This window comes from Rattus norvegicus, chromosome X (assembly GCF_021556685.1).
Source record: "Rattus norvegicus strain SHRSP/BbbUtx chromosome X, alternate assembly SHRSP_T2T, whole genome shotgun sequence".
Lineage (NCBI taxonomy): Eukaryota > Metazoa > Chordata > Mammalia > Rodentia > Muridae > Rattus > Rattus norvegicus.
In genome coordinates, this window is record NC_141554.1 from 19,722,592 (window position 1) to 19,743,165 (window position 20,574).

General features: G+C 39.8%; 1 pseudogene; it reads right to left on the bottom strand.

The window, feature by feature from the left end:
- Window positions 1–7,742: 7,742 nt before the first annotated feature.
- The window catches only part of Pcdha13-ps1 (protocadherin alpha 13, pseudogene 1), a 29,043-nt pseudogene continuing 16,211 nt past the window's right edge, over window positions 7,743–20,574 (bottom strand).

Sequence of the window (20,574 nt, forward strand, 5' to 3'; positions counted from 1 at the left end):
CCAGCATCTTGCTGCATACAGGAAACGTACCTCAGTTACAAACACAGACACAGTCTCAGAGTAAATGGCTGGAAAACAATTTTCCATGCAAATGGTCCCAGTAAACTAACTGGAGTAGCCATCCTAATATCAAATAAAATCAACTTTCAAACAAAAGTTATTGAGAAAGATGAGGAAAAACATTTCATATTCATCAAAATAATCCCCCTAGATGAACTCTCAATCCTGAATATCTACCGTCCAAATACAAGGGCACCTACATCCATAAAAGAAACCTTACTAAAGCTCAAAGCACACATTGCACCTCACACGATAATAGTGGGAGACTTCAACACCCCACTCTCATCAATGGACAGATCATGGAAACAAAAAATAAACACAGACAGAGAAATTAACAGAAGTTATGAACCAAATGGATTTAACAGACATCTATAGAACATTTCATCCTAAAACGAAAGAACGTACTTTCTTCTTAACACGTCATGGTTACCTTCTCCAAAATTGACCATATAATTGGTAACAAAACAGGCCTCTTCAATAACAACAAAAATGACAGGAAGCCCATATACATTTGGAAGCTGAACAACGCTGCACTCAATAACATTTTAAGGAAGAAATAAAGAAATTAAAGACTTTTGTTTAATGAAAATGAAGGCACAACATACCCAAACTTAGGGGACACAAGGAAAGCAGTGCTAAAATGAAAACTCATATTTCTGAATACCTCCAAAATGAAACTGGGGAGAGCATACACTAACAGCTTGACAGCACACCTAAAAGCTCTAGAACAAAAAGAAGCAAATACACCCAAGAGGAGTAGAAGGCAGGAAATAATCAAACTCAGGGCTGAAATCAAAGAATTAGAAGCAAAATGGACTATACAAAGAATCAACAAAACCAAAAGCTGGCTCTTTGAGAAAATCAACAAAATAAATAAAACCTTAGTCAGACTAACCAGAGGGCACAGAGAGAATATCCAAATTAACAAAATCAGAAATGAAGAGAGAGACATAACAACAGAATCTGAGGAAAGAAAAAAAGAAAAAGAAAAAGAAAACATCAGATCCTACTACAAAAGTCTATATTCAATAAAAATGGGAAATCTGGAGTAAATGGACAATTTTCTAGACAGATAACAGGTACCAAAGTTAAATCAGGATCAGACAATTCATCTAAACAGTCCCTTAACTCCTAAAGAAATAGAAGCAGTCATTAAAAGTCTCCCAACCAAAAAGAGCCCAGGTCCAGATGGGTTCAGTGCAGAATTCTATCAGACCTTCATAGAAGACCTCATACAAATACAGTCCAAAGAATTCCACAAAATAGAAACAGATGGAGTACTACCGAATTCCTTTTTATGAAGCCAGAATTACACTTATACCTAAACACATAAAGACCCAACAAAGAAAGACACTTCAGACCAATTTCCCTCATGATTATCAATGCAATAAAACTCAATAAAGTTCTTCCAAACTGATTCCAAAAACACATCAAAATGATCATCCATCATGATCACGTAGGCTTCATCCCAGGGATGCAGAGATGATTCAACATATTGAAATCCATCAAGGTAATCCACTATATAAACAAATTCAAAGAAAAAAAACCACATGATTTAATTAATGCTGAGAAAGCACTTGACAATATTCAACACCCCTTCATAATAAAAGTCTTGGAAAGATCTGGAATTCAAGGCCCATACCTAAACATAGTAAAAGCCATATTCAGCAAACCAGTATCCAACATTAAACTAAATGGAGAGAAACTTGAAGCAATCCCACTGAAATCAGGGACTAGACAAGGCTGCCCACTCTCTCCCTACTTAATCAATATAGTACTCGAAGTCCTAGCCAGAGCAATCAGACAGCGAAAGAAGGTCGAGGGGATACAAATTGGAAGGGAAGAAGTAAAAATATCACTATTTGCAGATGATACGATAGTATACTTAAATGACCCCAAAAGTTCCACTAGAGAACTACTAACCCTGATAAACAACTTCAGCAAAATGACTGGATATAAAATTAACTCAAACAAATCAGTAGCCTTCCTCTACTCAAACATAAAGAGGCTGAGAAAGAAATGAATGAAATAATATAAAACACTTTGGTGTGACTTTAACCAAGCAAGTGAAAGATCTATATGATAAGAACTTCAAGTCTCTGAAGAAAGAAATTGAGGAAGATCTCAGAAATGGAAAGATCTCCCATGCTCATGTATTGGCAGGATTGATATAGTAAAAATAGTCATCTTGCCAAAAGCAATCTATGAATTCAATGCAATCCCCATCAAAATTCCAACTCAATTCTTCATAGAGTTGGAAAGAGCAATTTGCAAATTCATTTGGAATAACAAAAACCCAGGATAGCCAAAACTATCCTCAAAAATAAAAGAGCTTCTGGGGAAAATCACCATTCCTGACCTCAAGCTGTATTACCGAACAGTAGTGATAAAAACTGTATGGTATTGGTACAGAGACAGACAGATAGATCAATGAAATAGAATAATAGAATTAAAGATCCAGAAATTAACCAACATACCTATTGTCACTTGATCTTGGTCAAAGGAATTAAAACCATCTAGTGGAAAAAGATAACATTTTCAACAAATGGTGCTGGTTCAACTGGAGGTCAGCATGTAGAAGAATGCAGATCGACCCATTCTTATCTCCCTGTACAAAGCTCAAGTCCAAGTGGATCAAGAACATCCACATAAAACCTGATACACTCAACTAATAAAAGAAAGAGTGGGGAAGAGCCTTGAACACATGGGCACTGGGAAAAAGTTCCTGAACGAAACACTAATGGCTTATCCTCTAAGATCAAGAAACGACAAATGGGACTTCATAAAATTGCAAAGCTTCTGTAAGGCAAAGACAATCCTACATCTGATAGAGATCTAATATCATATATATATATATATATATATATATATATATATATATATATAAATAACTCAAGAAATTAGACTCCAGAAAATCAAATAATCCTATTAAGAAATGGGGTCTAGAGCTAAACAAATAATTCTCAGCTGAGGTATATTGAATGGTTGAGAAGTGGCTAAAGAGTTATTCAACATCCTTAGTCATAAGGGAAATGCAAATCAAAACACCACCTAGATTCCACCTCACACAAGTCAGAATGGCTAGGATCAAAAACTCAGGTGACAACAGATGCTGGCAAGTATGTGGAGAAAGAGGAACACTTCTCCATTTTTGGTGGGATTGCAAACTGGACAACCACTCTGGAAATCAGTCTGGAGATTCCCCAGAAAATTGGACATTGCACTACCTGAGGACCCAGCTATACCCAGCATATACCCAAAAGATGCCCCAACATATAACAAAGACACATGCTCCACTATGTTCATAGCAGCCTTATTTATAATAATAGGCAGAAGCTGGAAAGAAAACAGGCTTTCCTCAACAGAAGAATGGATACAGAAAATGTGGTACATTTACACAATGGAGTACTATTCAGCTATTAAAAAATGACTTAATGAAATTCATAGGCAAATGGATGGAACTAAAAAATGTCCTGATGAGGTAACCCAGTCACAAAAATATACACATGGTATGCAACCACTGATAAGTGGATATTAGCCCATAAGCTTATACTACCCAAGATACAACCAAGAGACCACATGAAGCTCAAGAATTAGAAGGACCAAAGTACTGATGTTTCAGTCCTTCTAGAAGGGGGAACAAAATATTCACTGGAGGAGATATGGAGAATGCTCGTAGCCAATGATTATACTGAGAATAGGGTCCCCATTGGAGGAGTTAGAGAAAGGATTGAAGGAGCTGAAGGGATTTGTAATCCCATAAGAACAACAACACCACCAACCAGAGCTCCCAGAGACTAAACCACCATCCAAAGAGTACACATGGACAAACCCATTGCTCCAGTTGCTTATGTAGCAGAGGATGGCCTTGTTGAGCATCAATGGGAGGAAAAAACTCTTTGTCCTATCAAGGCTGGACTCCCCCCAGTGTAGGGGAATGTGAGGGTGGGGAGGTGGGAAGGGGTGGGTGGTTATGTGGGGAAACACCCTTATAGAAGAAGTGGAGGGGAATGGGATAGGGGGATTATGGATGGGAAACTGAGTAAGGGGCTAACATTTAAAATGTAAATAAAAAATTCACTAAAAATATAAAAGAGAACGGGAGTCAAAGATAGGAAGAAAGGAAGGGGCAGTATGAAAGAAAATAAGAAGGAGGAAAAATGGGAGGAGAAAGAGAAAGAGAGGGAGCTAGAAAGAAGAAAAGGTACATTAAGAGTTATTGACTAGCTGCTGTATAGCAATTATTAAACCCACAGGCTTGTCCCATGGAGTATAAGCCATTATTCTCACCTAACATCAAAGAAAAAAAGAAAATCCTTTACCGAGGATCAAGAGGTTATTAAGTGTTATTTCATATTGACTCCAGGTTTGAGAGAATAGAAAATTTCTCAAGTCTTAGCAAATATGGACTAGGGCCAAAACTTTTGAGAATATTATTTGCAACTTCTGGAAAGTGGCATTATTGTTTGGCCATTTTTTTCTGGTGACATTGACAAGATTTGGAGCACTATATTTGGTTTTCCAGAGTAACAAAAGCACAAGGACACCTAAAGAAATGGAAGCCCAGAGAAAGTGATGTTTAGGGATCGCCTTACAAAAATATAGATGCTGAAAACTCTCCACATCTGTTGCCTGCAGACTGTACATGTATATTTCAATGTATTTAATCAAAGGATTACTGAAGAACAAGAAAGAAGAATGCTCTATTGTTATGTAAAAACGTCAAGATGATGCCCTAAGACATCTTTGCTCGTTCTGTAGAGTATAAGACAATCAAAGGGCTGGGTGAGAAGAAGATGAAAGATGTGTTTTCATTTATAAGAAGTTCAAGATGTAAAATTCATTAGTGGGTACCAGTGTGAGATAAAGGGACATCTCTGAGGGGACAGCAAGAAAGACTGTCTGAAGTAGGAAGAATTCTCTGTGACCTGGCTTGGGATTGTGAGAGTCTCAAATTCTATTAAGGTATATAATAGTTAAGAGTAATGTGTTGGATTACATGTATGCTAGACAACAAAAAATATTTAAAATTTTTATTGAAGGAAAATGCTTTGCCTTCACTTGCTACAAGTTTAAACAAACCTTCAAGGCATACCGGAAATCGATTTGAATAAGAAATTGCTCTCTCACGTGTCTGGATCCTTACATTCATGAAATAAGTTTACATACATTTATTGTTGTGTACTTAGCCAAAAGGTCTTTACTGCTCTGCTGACAGGTTTGCTTCACCCGCGGCATATCTGTGATTTATAGAGAACATTAGTAGCTGACCTCCCATCATCTATGCAGTGATAATCAGGTTAACAGCCATTCCTCTCTCCAACAGAGCTTTGCTTTATCCTAGTTCCTGCCTCAAACATAATTAAGGAGTTCAAACCTAAGTATGGAGTTAAACTGGAGTCTACGTTTCTTTATACATTTCCTATAGACCTTATCTATTTAAAGAATGAAGAGTGCAGGCAGGTTTAGCATGTATGTTCTTTCCCCTAAGCATTCTCTGCTCCCTGCATCACTTTTCCCTACATCTACTCAATGACCACAAAATGGCATATGACACATGGAAAGCATTGCTAAGCATCCCAGAAAAGATAAGGAGAATCCCACCAATATTCTTCACAGATAAACCTCAGACATTTGTCTTAAGTCACATTCGCTCATAAAATAATCCTTTAGAATATATACACATGGCCATATCGTATATCATATCATATCTGTGTGCATATCAGCCTCACTGAGATATATCATGCAATTCGGGCATTTTAAGTACACAACTCAATGGTATTTAGAAATGTTCTTAGTTGTGCAATCATTACTACAATTAATTTAGGGACATTTTGATCACTGAAGCTTCTCCCAAAAGAAACCAGATAACCATCTGTAATCACTTCTCGTTATTTCCCAACACTCCAGCTGAGTCAAGTACTAATCTATTTTCTGCTCTTACAGAATTTTTTTCTCCTGGACATTTCATACAGATGGAATAGTACAGTGTGTGGCCTTTGTGACTAGCTTTTACATTTAGTATATTACCATATTTTTGTACATTAATTTCATTGAGCAACATTCCATTGTGTCCGCCCAGCACATTTATTTGTTCCCTGATGCAATTTAATGGTGTTACCTTTTTAGCTATTTTAAATAATGCTTCTATGACTGTTAAGTCAACAGTTTTGTGTGAATATGTTTTCATTTTCTTAGACATACTTTTAAGAGCAGAATTGCAGAATTATATGAGTACCTGTGTTTAGACAGTGAAGATTCCAGTTTGCCCCCGGTGCTTACCAACAGATACTAGAACCCATTTGTTTCTATTAGTAGTGTGGGCTCGTATTGACATGAAGCTGTATATTATAATTTTTCACAACAGGGCCTTATTCTGTAGCCCTGGCTGACTTGGAACTTGTAACATAGACCAGATAGGTTTCAGACTTACAGATGTCTCTCTGCCAGCCTCTATCCCATGAGCACTGAGATTAAAGGCATGTGCTACTCTGCCCAGTTATCATTGCAGTTTTGATTTGCAGTTTTTCAAATTTTCATGTATTTCTTGACTACAGATACAGCTCCTTAAGAGAAAGGCCTTGGATTCAGTGCTCATGCTTTTCCTTTTGATTCGATTTGGAGTTTGACGTTTTTAATGCTTTCACAAAGCCCAGGCTACCCTCGGTCTTACTTGGCCTTCAAAAATGGCCTTGAACTCCTGACCTCTGTAGCACTGGGACCACAGGCACAAGTTACCCTGCCTAGATATGCTTATTTGTTGCAAGTTATATTTTATTTTAATGCTTTTGTACTGGCATGCATTAATCATGCATAATAATGGCTTTTACTATGACATATTCTTGCATAAGTATAATTTGACCATATTTACCATTACCTGTCTTGTTTCTGTTGCAGGCTCACTGATTCCCTTCCTCTCCTTAACTAGTACCTCTTCTAATTTCGTGTGTGTGTGTGTGTGTGTGTGTGTGTGTGTGTGTGTGTGTGTGTGTGTGTATGTGTGTGTGTGTGTGTGCGTGCGTGTGTGAAAGAGAGACAGAGACAGAGAGAACCAGAGACTTTAATATTGTTGCTTAATTAATGTAGTGAAGGGATTTTATTGGAACAAGGTTTTAGCACCAGAAAAAAAAACGGTTTCCCTCTTCCCTCTCCCCCAGCAACTGTTAACTGTCTATAAAGCTTCAGGGAGTGGTGTGCTCATTTTTAGTTGCACAGTGTTTGCATGAACCTTAGACAAAGCAAAACACAACTGTAAAACTTACAGGAGATAAAGGGCCATTTCAGACTTCTCTGGTGTCACAGCAAATATTGAAGTAAATCTAGGGCTCTCAAGCATCAGCATAACATGAACAAAGCCATAACAATGCAACCTCAGAGATGTAGTCATGTGCTATTTATTTATTTATTAATTTGTATGTGTGTTTTGTGGTATGTATGTCTGTGTTCCACTGTTGTGCCTGGTGCCTTGGAGGCCAGAAAAGGGCTTAGGATCCCCTGCAGCTGGAGTTACAGAAGTTGTGAGCTTCTGTGTAGGTGCTGAGAGAATTGAACCCAGGTCCTCTAGAAAAGGAACCAGTACTTTTATCTGATGAGCCACCTCCCCACCCCAACTCCCCATTTGCTGTACCATTATCTATGTGGAAAACAAGTTAACTCCAGTCCTACAAGAATGCACATTTTCCTTAAGTATTAGCAGAATTCCATTTAATTAACTTTCCTTCAGATAAAAGCTAAGGAGCTGTTAAGTTGCCAAAAAATGCCTTCATTTTGTCAAGACTAAGATTAAAGTAAGCAGGGAAAGGTAAAGTAATTCTTTCCCAGTGGGCGGGCTCTTGGGAAACCTGTACTTTCCTTTTCAATTTTTAATTTACATTTCAAATGTTATACCCTTTCCCAATTTCCAGTCCATAAACCTCCTATCCCCTATCCCCTCCCCCTTCTATGAGCATGTTCCCCAGGAGAGCTAGAGAGAGGGCTCAGTGGTTAAGAAGTCTGGCAGCAACTGCAGCTCATAAGACAGCCACGCATTGTAACCAGAGGCTGCATCTACTGCGCGCACCTTCGCCACTACATGCCCTGAACCCACTGACCTAGGCACAAGCCCACTCACTGCGCTCCCAGCTCCGACAGCTCTGTGAGGCAGCAGCGTGGGAACATTGTCGTTCTCATCCAGCACAAACACCTGCAGAGTCACATTGCTGCCCAGGGCTGGCACACCAGCATCCCGCGCGCTCACCTGGAACTGCAGCAGCTCCAGTTCCTCATGGTCCAGAGGCTGCAGAGCAAATACCTTGCCGCTTTCAGCGTGCACAGACACATAGCTTGACAACAAGCGCTCGCATACCCTCCGCTCCACTAGCGAGTAGGACACCAGCGCGTTCTCCTGCGCATCTGTGTCCACTGCAGACACCATAAAGATGTGCGCGCCGAGCGGGTTGTTCTCCTTCACGAACACCGTGTATTCAGGCTGCGGGAAAACAGGCACGTTGTCGTTCACGTCAGCCACCTCAACGGACACGCTGGCTGAGGCCCACAGAGAGGGTGAGCCCCAGTCTCGGGCTGTCACGACCACCACCACCTTATAGTCAGCGGTGGTCTCACGGTCCAGGGCGCTGTCCAACACTAATGAATAGTAATTCTTGAAAGTGGACACCAGCTTGAAGGGGAGGTGCGGTGTCAAAGAACAAGTCACCTGCCCGTTGTCACCAGAGTCTCGGTCAGACACGCTGACCAGAGCTATGACAGTGCTTGGCTGAGCATCTTCTCTGACTGGTAGTGACAGGGAAGTGATCGTGACCTCTGGTGCATTGTCGTTTACATCTAGTACTTCCACCAGAAGGGTACAATGGCCTGTCATTGGGATCTTCCCTTTATCCACTGCCTCCACGGGTATTTCATACAGTTTAATTTCTTCAAAATCCAGTAGGCCTTTTGTCCTAACTTCTCCACTGTTGGGATCTATATTAAATGCATGCACTACCGCAGGGGATACAGGCCGCCTGAAGGAGTAAGATTATATCTCCATTTGTACCCTCGTCGGGATCTGTGGCGTTTAAGTTAATCACCAATGTTCCATTAAATGCATCCTCTAACACTCTAACTCTATAAACGAACCTATCAAACTCTGGAGCACAGTCGTTCACGTCGAGGATGGTGATCAGCAGCTGAACTGTGCCAGTCAGTTCCGGTTTGCCTCCATCACTAGCTGTTAGTAATAAACTGTGTTCCTGAAAAAAAAAAAAAAGAAGTCTGGCAGCACAGTAACAATGGATCGATCTGCATTCTTCTACATGTTGACCTCCAGTTGAACCAGCACCATTTGCTGAAAATGCTATCTTTTTTCCATTGGATGGTTTTGGCTCCTTTGTCAAAAATCAAGTGCCCATAGGTGTGTGGGTTCATTTCTGGGTCTTCAATTCTGTTCCATTGGTCTATCTGTCTGTCTCTGTACCAATACCATGCAGTTTTTATCACTATTGCTCTGTAATACTGTTTGGGATTAGGGATGGTGATTCCCCCAGAAATTCTTTTACTGTTGAGGATAGTTTTCTCTATCCTGTGTATGCAGATGATGCACAGGCATATGTGCAAGCAAAACATAAATATACATAAAAATAAGTAAATCTTTTCTTAATGATTGTATAATTATGCCTGAATAGAAACTCATCCCCCAAAGAAGACTTATATGGCTTGATATGATTTCATTACAGAAATATTAAAACCTTTATATCAAATCAAGACCTTCTGGCACATACCTTTAATTCCAGCAGTTAGAAGGCAAAGACCAGGTAGATCTCTGTGAATTTGAGGCCAGCCTGGTCTACAGAGTTAATTCACTTAGGAATATATAATGAAACCTTGTCAACAACAATAATAATAACAAACAACCCGTACCAACAACAAAACATATGCTCGAATATATATAAAATATTTCAAGGTTTTATATCTAGATCAGCAAAGTCAACTTTTTCTTTATTAATATGAGCCTCCAAAAGGACCCCCAAAGTTTGCACTGGACTGCTTCATAGCTTTTCATCGGTTTCCAAACGTGAAAATGCCTCTCCTGTACCAAGACTTCTACAGAGAAGTATAATTCCACACAACACATGGGAGTCTAACCCCATTAAAATTTCTCCAGCAAGAAAAAAAAATGCTACAATGTGATGTCACACAGAGCTGGAGAGTTTTCTCAGCACTCCACAGTGAGTGGCTTCTGGGTTACCTGCAGCTTCACTTATTAACTAGACAGAAATAGTTCAGCCATGAGACAGCTGCTTATTACTCTTTTGCTGTGATTAATTTAGTGTCTTCTGGCAGCTTAAGGTCTTGTCTTTGTCAACCAGGTCATTTGAAGTTCCCCTCAAGACAGTACTGACAAAGCAATGAAATTCCGTGAATCCATCTGTCTGTCTGTCCATCCATCCATTTGTACACTCACCAACCCACCCATCCATCAAGTCTCTCATGCATTCACTTATGGTACTGTGCGTATTTTCCTCTACTAGACCTTCAGAGTCCAATTTCATGACTCCATTCCTTTTACTGGGCCCACACTTCCTGTCGTGGCCTTTTTACCTATGCTGAAACTGCTTCTGAAAGCATACAAATGTTCCCTGAAATGGTCAGGAATAGACCTTTCCCAGATTTATCTTCCAAGACTTTGAGATCAAGGAGGTGTTAAGTGCCAAATGAAATGGTCCTGTCAGACCTAACTTCAAGCCTTGGATTTGCCCCTTGGTGGGCGTGATGTGCCTTAGGAGTGTTTATATGATTGGTTCTACAACTCATACTTTGTGGTCTACTCTATTTCAAGCAGGAAACAAACTGGGAAGGAATATTAATAAGTTCACTGAGTGTTTGGGGGGGATTGCAGAATTCATCTTGATGCAAGGCCCTAGTAGCAACTCCTAGATTACATAGACAGGTTAAACTCTTCTGTTTTACCTGCAAGAAAACATGATTTTAAAGGGTAAAGACTGGGGGTGGGTGCTGGCAGGATGACTTGGGGATTAACATGACTGTTCATGCCCTTTGGTTAAAGTTAAGGACCATAGTAGAGTGGAGTGGTATCCAACAGATAAGCAAAACACACACACACACACACACACACACACACACACACACACACACACACACACACACACACACGCACGCACGCACGCGCGCGCACACACACACACGATTTACAAATATGAAAAGGGCTTTTTAAAGTTCATCTGATCATTCAGCAAGACTTGTCTAGCATTCTCTCTTTTGCATCACTAGGCCATTCATTTGTGGAACTTTCCTTAACCACGCCCCCCCCCTCTCTGAAAATTCTCCCTGGTACTTCTCACATAAATCTGCAGCCTTTCCAAATTTGTTTCTTTTCTGAGACTAGCTCACTATAGGCTTTTCATATGTAAATTAACACGCTGCCTCTGCAGCCTCTCGTTTTCCTCTCCACTTAACGCCTGCTCATGAACCTTCCATGACTTGAAATTTTCAAACAGTGAAAGAAGGAGAGGGGCTGGGAATAAGACTCATTATCATTGGTCCCTGCCACAGTGAAAAGCAGGATTGCAAGTTATTTGTGGAAAATTAGCAACTTTGTCTCATTCTGGCTTCCTTTTCTGCTGACAGCCTCTGTGGAGAGAAAATGGGGTTATCATGGAGTTATCATCCCCTTCTACACTATGGTATTTAAATGATGCCCTATGTATTCTGAAGTGAAATGAAAAGTTACCGATCCCCTGTCTAGTGTTACCAATTTGGGAAGAGTAACAGAATCTGTTTTAAAGACAGAACACTAAACCTATACTATGCCTTGGCATTTTAAAAACAGTTGCATTAATTCTCTCATTTCCCTCTGTATTACAAAGGGAGGATTAAAATAAACAACAACAGCTTTAAAATGAAGGATACACGAGAAAGAAGGAAGTCTCCTGGTGCCTTTCCTGCTGAAGAATTATAAATTTAAACACAACTGATGAAGCCAAAATTGCCTAATGGAAAGTATTTTCCTAAAGACATTTGTGTTGGTTAGGGTTTTCTCAATGTAAAGGGAGACCATGACCAGGACAACTCATATAAAACAAAACATTTAATTGAGGCTGACTTACAGTTTCAGATGGTGAGTCCGTTATTATCACGGCAGGAGGCATGGTAACATTAGGTAGACGTGGTGCTGGAGAGATAGCTGAGACTTCTGCATCTAGATCAGCAGACGAGAGAGAGACAGAGAGATGGAGAATGGGTCTGGCTTGAGCATTTGAAACTCCAAAGCCCACCCTCAGTGACAAACTTCCTCCATCGAGGCCATACCTATTCAACAGGGCCACACTTCCTTATAGTGCTACTCCCTATGAGCCTATGAGGGCCATTTTCATTTAAACAACCACAACATTCAAACAAGGATGTTAATAATAGTAAATAAGGCAAGGAGAGGTGGCTTGGCTCAGCAGACAAGAGCACTTGTTCTTTGTTTGGTTGGTTTTTGGTTGTTTGTTTTTCCAGATGACCCAAGTTTGATTCTTAGCACCTATATGGAAGTTCACAACAAACTTAACTCCAGTTACAGAGATCCAATTACATGTTCTGACCTCTGAAGGTAATACATGTATACATGTTACACAGACATGTATGTAGGCAGCATTGTATTTGCTTTAGGATTTTGTGGCATTTTACACACAGTATTTAAGACTTGTGTCCAATTATCAAAAAATGAGATATAGATTATTTAAGAATTTTTGTTGTTATTTTCTTGAGACAAGAGCTCCCTCTGTAGCTCTGGTTGGCCTGAAACTCAAATTATTAGCCTGGCCTTGAATTTATACTTACCCTACTCAGTCTCCTGAATGTTGGCATTATAGGAGTGTGCCACCATACCTAGTTCAAATATAACATTGCTTTTTGTTGTATTTGTTTGTGGAAGTCAAATATCCAGCATCTTAAAGAATCCTTTATCTCCACAGCAGTCCCCAGCTATGTTAAATACACAGAAACATCAGTCATTCATATCACCAACCCTAAATCTGCATCCATAACTCTCTAATGGCTTTCTTGATATCCTGAACAAAAATGTCGATGAAAATAGAATGTACCATTTTACTTTTTAAGAAGAATGTAAGCGGTTTAACATGTATCATACTGCAAATATTTTTCCTTCTGGCATTTTTATTCAATGTTCTGATATAATTTTGAAAGATAAAATATTTGGACACATTGCCCATTTCATATAATTATATATGCATAAAACAAGTCCCTGGTCATATTACATGCTGGAAACATCACTGTATTCTAACGTGGGATGAACAAAAGATAGCTTGAACGTTGATATTACAACCAAGTTCTCAAACATTAAATCTAGTTCCTAGCCATATTTTTGCTTGCCTCACTATCTCTATTGTATTAAATTACAAAGATTGATTTATCAGGTAAAAAGTGCTCAAGAAGCTAAAGCTTAAAGCGACATTATTTTTAGTAAGACCTACATGCATTATCAAGTTTCTTATCAAATCAAAACCATAGACTTTACTTTTTTTTCTTCAGAGGTCTTTATTTTTTAATGACTGACTTTTATTCATTGGATATATTTTATTTACATTTCAAATGTTATCCCCTTTCCCAGTTTCACATCCATAAACCCCCTATCCCATCCCCCTCCCCCTTCTTCTATGAGGGTGTTCCTCCCCAACCACCCACTCCTTCCTACCTCCCCGACCTGACATTCCGATACACTCGGCCCTCCAACTTTGGCAGGACCAAGGGCTTCTCCTCCCATTGGTGCCCAACAAGGCCATCCTCTGCTATATATGCAGCTGGAGCCATGGGCCTTCCATCTGTAGCCTTTGGATAGTGGTTTACCCTGACAGTTCTGGTTAGTTGATATTATTTTTCTTATGGGGTTGCAAACTCCTTCAGCTCCTCAATCCTTTCTCTAACTCCTCCAATGGTGACCCGATTCTCAATTCAATGGCTGGCTGTGAGCGTTCGCCTCTGTATTTGTCATGCTCTGGCAGAGCCTCTCAGGAGACAGCTATATCAGGCTCCTGTCAGCATGCACTTCTTGGCATCAGCAATATTGTCTGGGTTTGGTGGCTGGATGTATATGGGCTGGATACCCAGATGGGGCAGGCTCTGAGTGACCATTCCTTCAGGCTCTATTCCAAATGTTGTCTCCATATCTCCTCCTGTGATGGATTGCATATGCTTGTCCCAGGGAGTGGCACTATTAGAAGGTGTGGCCTTGTTGGAGGAAGTGTGCCACTGTGAGGGTGGGCTTGGAGACCTTTCTCCTAGCTGCCTGAGGATGATCAGTCTGTTCCTGGCTTCCTTTGGGTGAAGATGTAGAACTCAGCTCCTCCTGCATCATGCCTGCTTGGATGCTGTGATGCTGCTATGCTGCTGTCTTGTTGATACTGGACTGAACCTCTGAACTAGCCCCAATTAAATGTTGTCCTTTATAAAACTTACATTAGTCATGATGTCTGTACACAGCAATAACCCTAACTAAGACACCTCCTATGAATATTTTTGTAACCCCCTTTTTAGAAAGACTGAAGCATCCACTTTTTAGTAGTCCTTCTTCTTGAGCTTCATGTGGTCTGTGGATTGTATCTTGGGTATTCTGCGCTTTTGGACTACTATCCACTTACCAGTGAGTGCATACCATGTATGGATTTTTGTGATTAGGTTACCTCACTCAGGATGATATTTTCTACTTCCATTCATTTGAATAACTATAGACTTTATTTTTAGACATGTCCTCACTATGTAGCTCATGCTAACCTCAAACTTTCAAAGATCTGTTGGCCTCTTCCTCCCCAAATTAATGGTCTGGATTATCCACTCACCGTCAACACATTTTTTTTTATTAACTTGAGTGTTTCTTATTTACATTTCGAGTGTTATTCCCTTTCCTGGTTTCCGGGCAAACATTCCCCTAATCCCTCCCCCTCCCCTTCTTTATAGGTGTTCCCCTCGCCATCCTCCCCCCATTGCCGCCCTCCACTCCAACAGTCTAGTTCACTGGGGGTTCAGTCTTAGCAGGACCCAGGGCTTCCCCTTCCACTGGTGATCTTACTAGGATATTCATTGCTACCTATGAGGTCAGAGTCCAGGGTCAGTCCATGTATAGTCTTTAGGCAGTGGCTTAGTCCCTGGAAGCTCTGGTTGCTTGGCATTGTTGTACATATGGGGTCTCGAGCCCCTTCAAGCTCTTCCAGTTCTTTCTCTGATTCCTTCAACGGGGGTCCTATTCTCAGTTCAGTGGTTTGCTGCTGGCATTCGCCTCTGTATTTGCTGTATTCTGGCTGTGTCTCTCAGGAGCTATCTACATCCGGCTCCTGTCGGTCTGCACTTCTTTGCTTCATCCATCTTGTCTAATTGGGTGGCTGTATATGTATGGGCCACATGTGGGGCAGGCTCTGAATGGGTGTTCCTTCTGTGTCTGTTTTAATCTTTGCCTCTCCCTTCCCTGCCAAGGGTATTCTTGTTCCCCTTTTAAAGAAGGAGTGAAGCATTCACATTTTGATCATCCGTCTTGAGTTTCATTTGTTCTAGGGATCTAGGGTAAGTCAAGCATTTGGGCTAATAGCCACTTATCAATGAGTGCATACCATGTGTGTCTTTCTGTGATTGGGTTAGCTCACTCAGGATGATATTTTCCAGTTCTGACCATTTGCCTACGAATTTCATAAAGTCATTGTTTTTGATAGCTGAGTAATATTCCATTGTGTAGATGTACCACATTTTCTGTATCCATTCCTCTGTTGAAGGGCATCTGGGTTCTTTCCAGCTTCTGGCTATTATAAATAAGGCTGATATGACCATAGCATGTGTCTTTTTTATATGTTGGGGCATCTTTTGGGTATATGCCCAAGAGAGGTATAGCTGGGTCCTCAGGCAGTTCAATGTCCAATTTTCTGAGGAACCTCCAGACTGATTTCCAGAATGGTTTTACCAGTCTGCAATCCCACCAACAATGGAGGAGTGTTCCTCTTTCTCCACATCCTCGCCAGCATCTGCTGTCCCCTGAGTTTTTGATCTTAGCCATTCTCACTGGTGTGAGGTGAAATCTCAGGGTTGTTTTGATTTGCATTTCCCTTATGACTAAAGATGTTGAACATTTCTTTAGGTGTTTCTCAGCCATTCGGCATTCCTCAGCTGTGAATCCTTTGTTTAGCTCTGAACCCCATTTTTAATAGGGTTATTTGTCTCCCTGCAGTCTAACTTCTTGAGTTCTTTGTGTATTTTGGATATAAGGCCTCTATCTGTTGTAGGATTTGTAAAGATCTTTTCCCAATCTGTTGGTTGCCATTTTGTCCTAACCACAGTGTCCTTTGCCTTACAGAAGCTTTGAGTTTTATCAGATCCCATTTGTCGATTCTTGATCTTAGAACATAAGCCATTGGTGTTTTGTTCAGGAAAATTTCTCCAGTGCCCATGTGTTCGAGATTCTTCCCCACTTTTTCTTCTATTAGTTTGAGTGCATCTGGTTTGATGTGGAGGTCCTTGATCCACTTGGACTTAAACTTTGTACAGGGTGATAAGCATGGAATGATCTGCATTCTTCTACATGTTGACCTCCAGTTGAACCAGCACCATTTGCTGAAAAGGCTATCTTTTTTCCATTGGATGGTTTTGGCTCCTTTGTCAAAAATCAAGTGCCCATAAGTGTATGGGTTCATTTCTGGGTCTTCAATTCTGTACCATTGTTCTATCTGTCTGTCTCTGTACCAATACCATGCAGTTTTTATTACTATTGCTCTGTAATACTGCTTGAGTTCAGGGATAGTGATTCCCCCTGAAGTCCTTTTATTGTTGAGGGTAGTTTTAGCTATCCTGGGTTTTATGTTATTCCAGATGAATTTGCAATTTTTTCTGTCTAACTCTTTGAAGAAATGGATTGGTATTTTATGTGGATTTCATTGAATCTGTAGATCGCTTTTGGTAAAATGGCCATTTTTACTATATTAATCCTGCCAATCCATGAGCATGGGAGATCTTTCCATTTCTGAGGTCTTCTTCAATTTCTTTCTTCAGAGTCTTGAAGTTCTTATTGTACAGATCTTTTACTTGCTTGGTTAAAGTCACACCGAGGTACTTTATATTATTTGGGTCTATTATGAAGGGTGTCGTTTCCCTAATTTCTTCCTCAGCTTGTTTCTCTTTTTTGTAGAGGAAGGCTACTGATTTATTTGAGTTAATTTTATACCCAGCCACTTTGCTGAAGTTGTTTATCAGCTTTAGTAGTTCTCTGGTGGAACTTTTAGGATCACTTAAATATACTAGCATATCATCTGCAAATAGTGATATTTTGACTTCTTCTTTTCCGATCTTCTTGACCTCCTTTTGTTGTCTGATTGCTCTGGCCAGAACTTCAAGAACTATATTGAATAAGTAGGGAGAGAGTGGGCAGCCTTGTCTAGTCCCTGATTTTAGTGGGATCGCTTCAAGTTTCTCTCCATTTAGTTTAATGTTAGCAACTGGTTTGCTGTATATGGCGTTTACTATGTTTAGGTATGGGCCTTGAATTCCTATTCTTTCCAGGACTTTCATCATGAAGGGGTGTTGAATTTTGTCAAATGCTTTCTCAGCATCTAATGAAATGATCATGTGGTTTTATTCTTTCAGTTTGTTTATATAATGGATCACGTTGATGGTTTTCCGTATATTAAACCATCCCTGCATGCATGGGATGAAACCTACTTGATCATGGGGGATGATTGTTTTAATGTGCTCTTGGATTCGGTTTGCCAGGATTTTATTGAGTATTTTTGTGTCGATATTCATAAGGGAAATTGGTCTGAAGTTCTCTTTCTTTGTTGGGTCTTTGTGTTGTTTAGGTATAAGAGTAATTGTGGCTTCATAGAAGGAATTCGGTAGTGATCCATCTGTTTCAATTTTGTGGAATAGTCTGGATAGTATTGGTATGAGGTCTTCTATGAAGGTCTGATAGAATTTTGCACTAAACCCGTCTGGACCTGGGCTCTTTTTGGTTGGGAGACCTTTAATGACTGCTTCTATTTCCTTAGGAGTTATGGGGTTGTTTATCTGGTTTATCTGTTCCTGATTTAACTTCGGTACCTGGTATCTGTCTAGGAAATTGTCCATTTCCTGCAGAACTTCAAGTTTTGTTGAATATAGGCTTTTATAGTAAGATCTGATGATTTTTTGAATTTCCTCTGAATCTGTAGTTATGTCTCCCTTTTCATTTCTGATTTTGTTAATTTGGACACACTCTCTGTGTCCTCTCGTTAGTCTGGCTAAGGGTTTATCTATCTTGTTGATTTTTCTCAAAGAACCAACTTTTGGTTCTGTTGATTCTTTCTATGGTCCTTTTTATTTCTACTTGGTTGATTTCAGCTCTGAGTTTGATTATTTCCTGCCTTCTACTCCTCCTGGGTGTATTTGCTTCTTTTTGTTCTAGAGCTTTAAGGTGTGCTGTCAAGCTGCTGACATATGCTCTTTCCTGTTTCTTTCTGCAGGCACTCGGAGCTATGAGTTTTCCTCTTAGCACAGGTTTCATTGTGTTCCATAAGTTTGGGTATGTTGTACCTTCATTTTCATTAAATTCTATGAAGTCTTTAATTTCTTTCTTTATTTCTTCCTTGACCAGGTTATCATTGAATAGAGCATTGTTCAATTTCCACGTATATGTGGGCGTTCTTCCCTTATTGTTATTGAAGACCAGCTTTAGGCTGTGGTGATCTGATAGCACGCATGGGATTATTTCTATCTTTCTGTACCTGTTGAGGCCCATTTCTTGACCAATTATATGGTCAATTTTGGAGAAAGTACCATGAGGAGCTGAGAAGAAGGTATATCCTTTTGCTTTAGGATAGAATGTTCTATAAGTATCTGTTAAGTCCATTTGGCTCATGACTTCTCTTAGTCTGTCTACGTCTCTGTTTAACTTCTGTTTCCATGATCTGTCCATTGATGAGAGTGGGGTGTTGAAATCTCCTACTATTATTGTGTGAGGTGCAATGTGTGTTTTGAGCTTTAGTAAGGTTTCTTTTATGTATGTAGGTGCCCTTGTATTTGGCGCATAGATATTTAGGATTGAGAGTTCATCTTGGTGGATTTTTCCTTTAATGAATATGAAGTGTCCTTCCTTATCTTTTTGATGAGTTTTAGTTGAAAATTGATTTTATTTGATATTAGAATGGCTACTCCAGCTTGCTTCTTCTGACCATTTGCTTGGAAAGTTGTTTTCCAGCCTTTCACTCTGAGGTAGTGTCTGTCTTTGTCTCTGAATTGTGTTTCCTGTAGGCAGCAGAATGCAGGGTCCTCGTTGCATATCCAGTTTGTTAATCTATGTCTTTTTATTGGGGAGTTGAGGCCATTGATGTTGAGAGATATTAAGGAATAGTGATTATTGTTTCCTGTTATATTCATATTTGGATATGAGGTTATGTTTGTGTGCTTTTCTTCTCTTTGTTTTGTTGCCAAGACGATTAGTTTCTTGCTTCTTCTAGGGTATAGCTTGCCTCCTTATGTTGGGCTTTACCATTTATTATCCTTTGGAGTGCTGGATTTGTAGAAAGATATTGTGTAAATTTGGTTTTGTCATGGAATATCTTGGTTTCTCCATCTATGTTAATTGAGAGTTATGCAGGATACAGTAACCTGGGCTGGCATTTGTGTTCTCTCAGGGTCTGTATGACATCTGTCCAGGATCTTCTGGCTTTCTTAGTCTCTGGCAAAAAGTCTGGTGTGATTCTGATAGGTCTGCCTTTATATGTTACTTGACCTTTTTCCCTTACTGCTTTTAATATTCTTTCTTTATTTTGTGCGTTTGGTGTTTTGACTATTATGTGACAGGAGGAGTTTCTTTTCTGGTCCAATCTATTTGGAGTTCTGTAGGCTTCTTTTATGCTTATGGGTATCTCTTTCTTTAGGTTAGGGAAGTTTTCTTCTATGATTTTGTTGAAGATATTTACTGGTCCTTTGAGCTGGGAGTCTTCACTCTCTTCTATACCTATTATCCTTAGGTTTGATCTTCTCACTGAGTCCTGGATTTCCTGTATGTTTTGGACCAGTAGCTTTTTCCACTGTACATTATTTTTGACAGTTGAGTCGATGATTTCTATGGAATCTTCTGCTCCTGAGATTCTCTCTTCCATCTTTTGTATTCTGTTGGTGAAGCTCGTATCTACGGCTCCTTGTCTCTTCTTTTGGTTTTCTATATCCAGGATTGTTTCCATGTGTTCTTTCTTGAGTGCTTCTATTTCCATTTTTAATTCCTTCAACTGTTTGATTGTGTTTTCCTGGAATTCTTTCATGGATTTTTGTGACTCCTCTCTATGGGCTTCTACTTGTTTATTTATGTTTTCCTGGAATTCTTTCAGGGATTTTTGCGATTCCTCTCTGTAGGCTTCCACTTGTTTATTAATGTTTTCCTGTGTTTCTCTAAGTGAGTTCTTCATGTCTTTCTTGAAGTCCTCCAGCATCATGATCAAATATGATTTTGAAACTAGATCTTGCTTTTCTGGTGTGTTTGGATATTCCATGTTTGCTTTGGTGGGA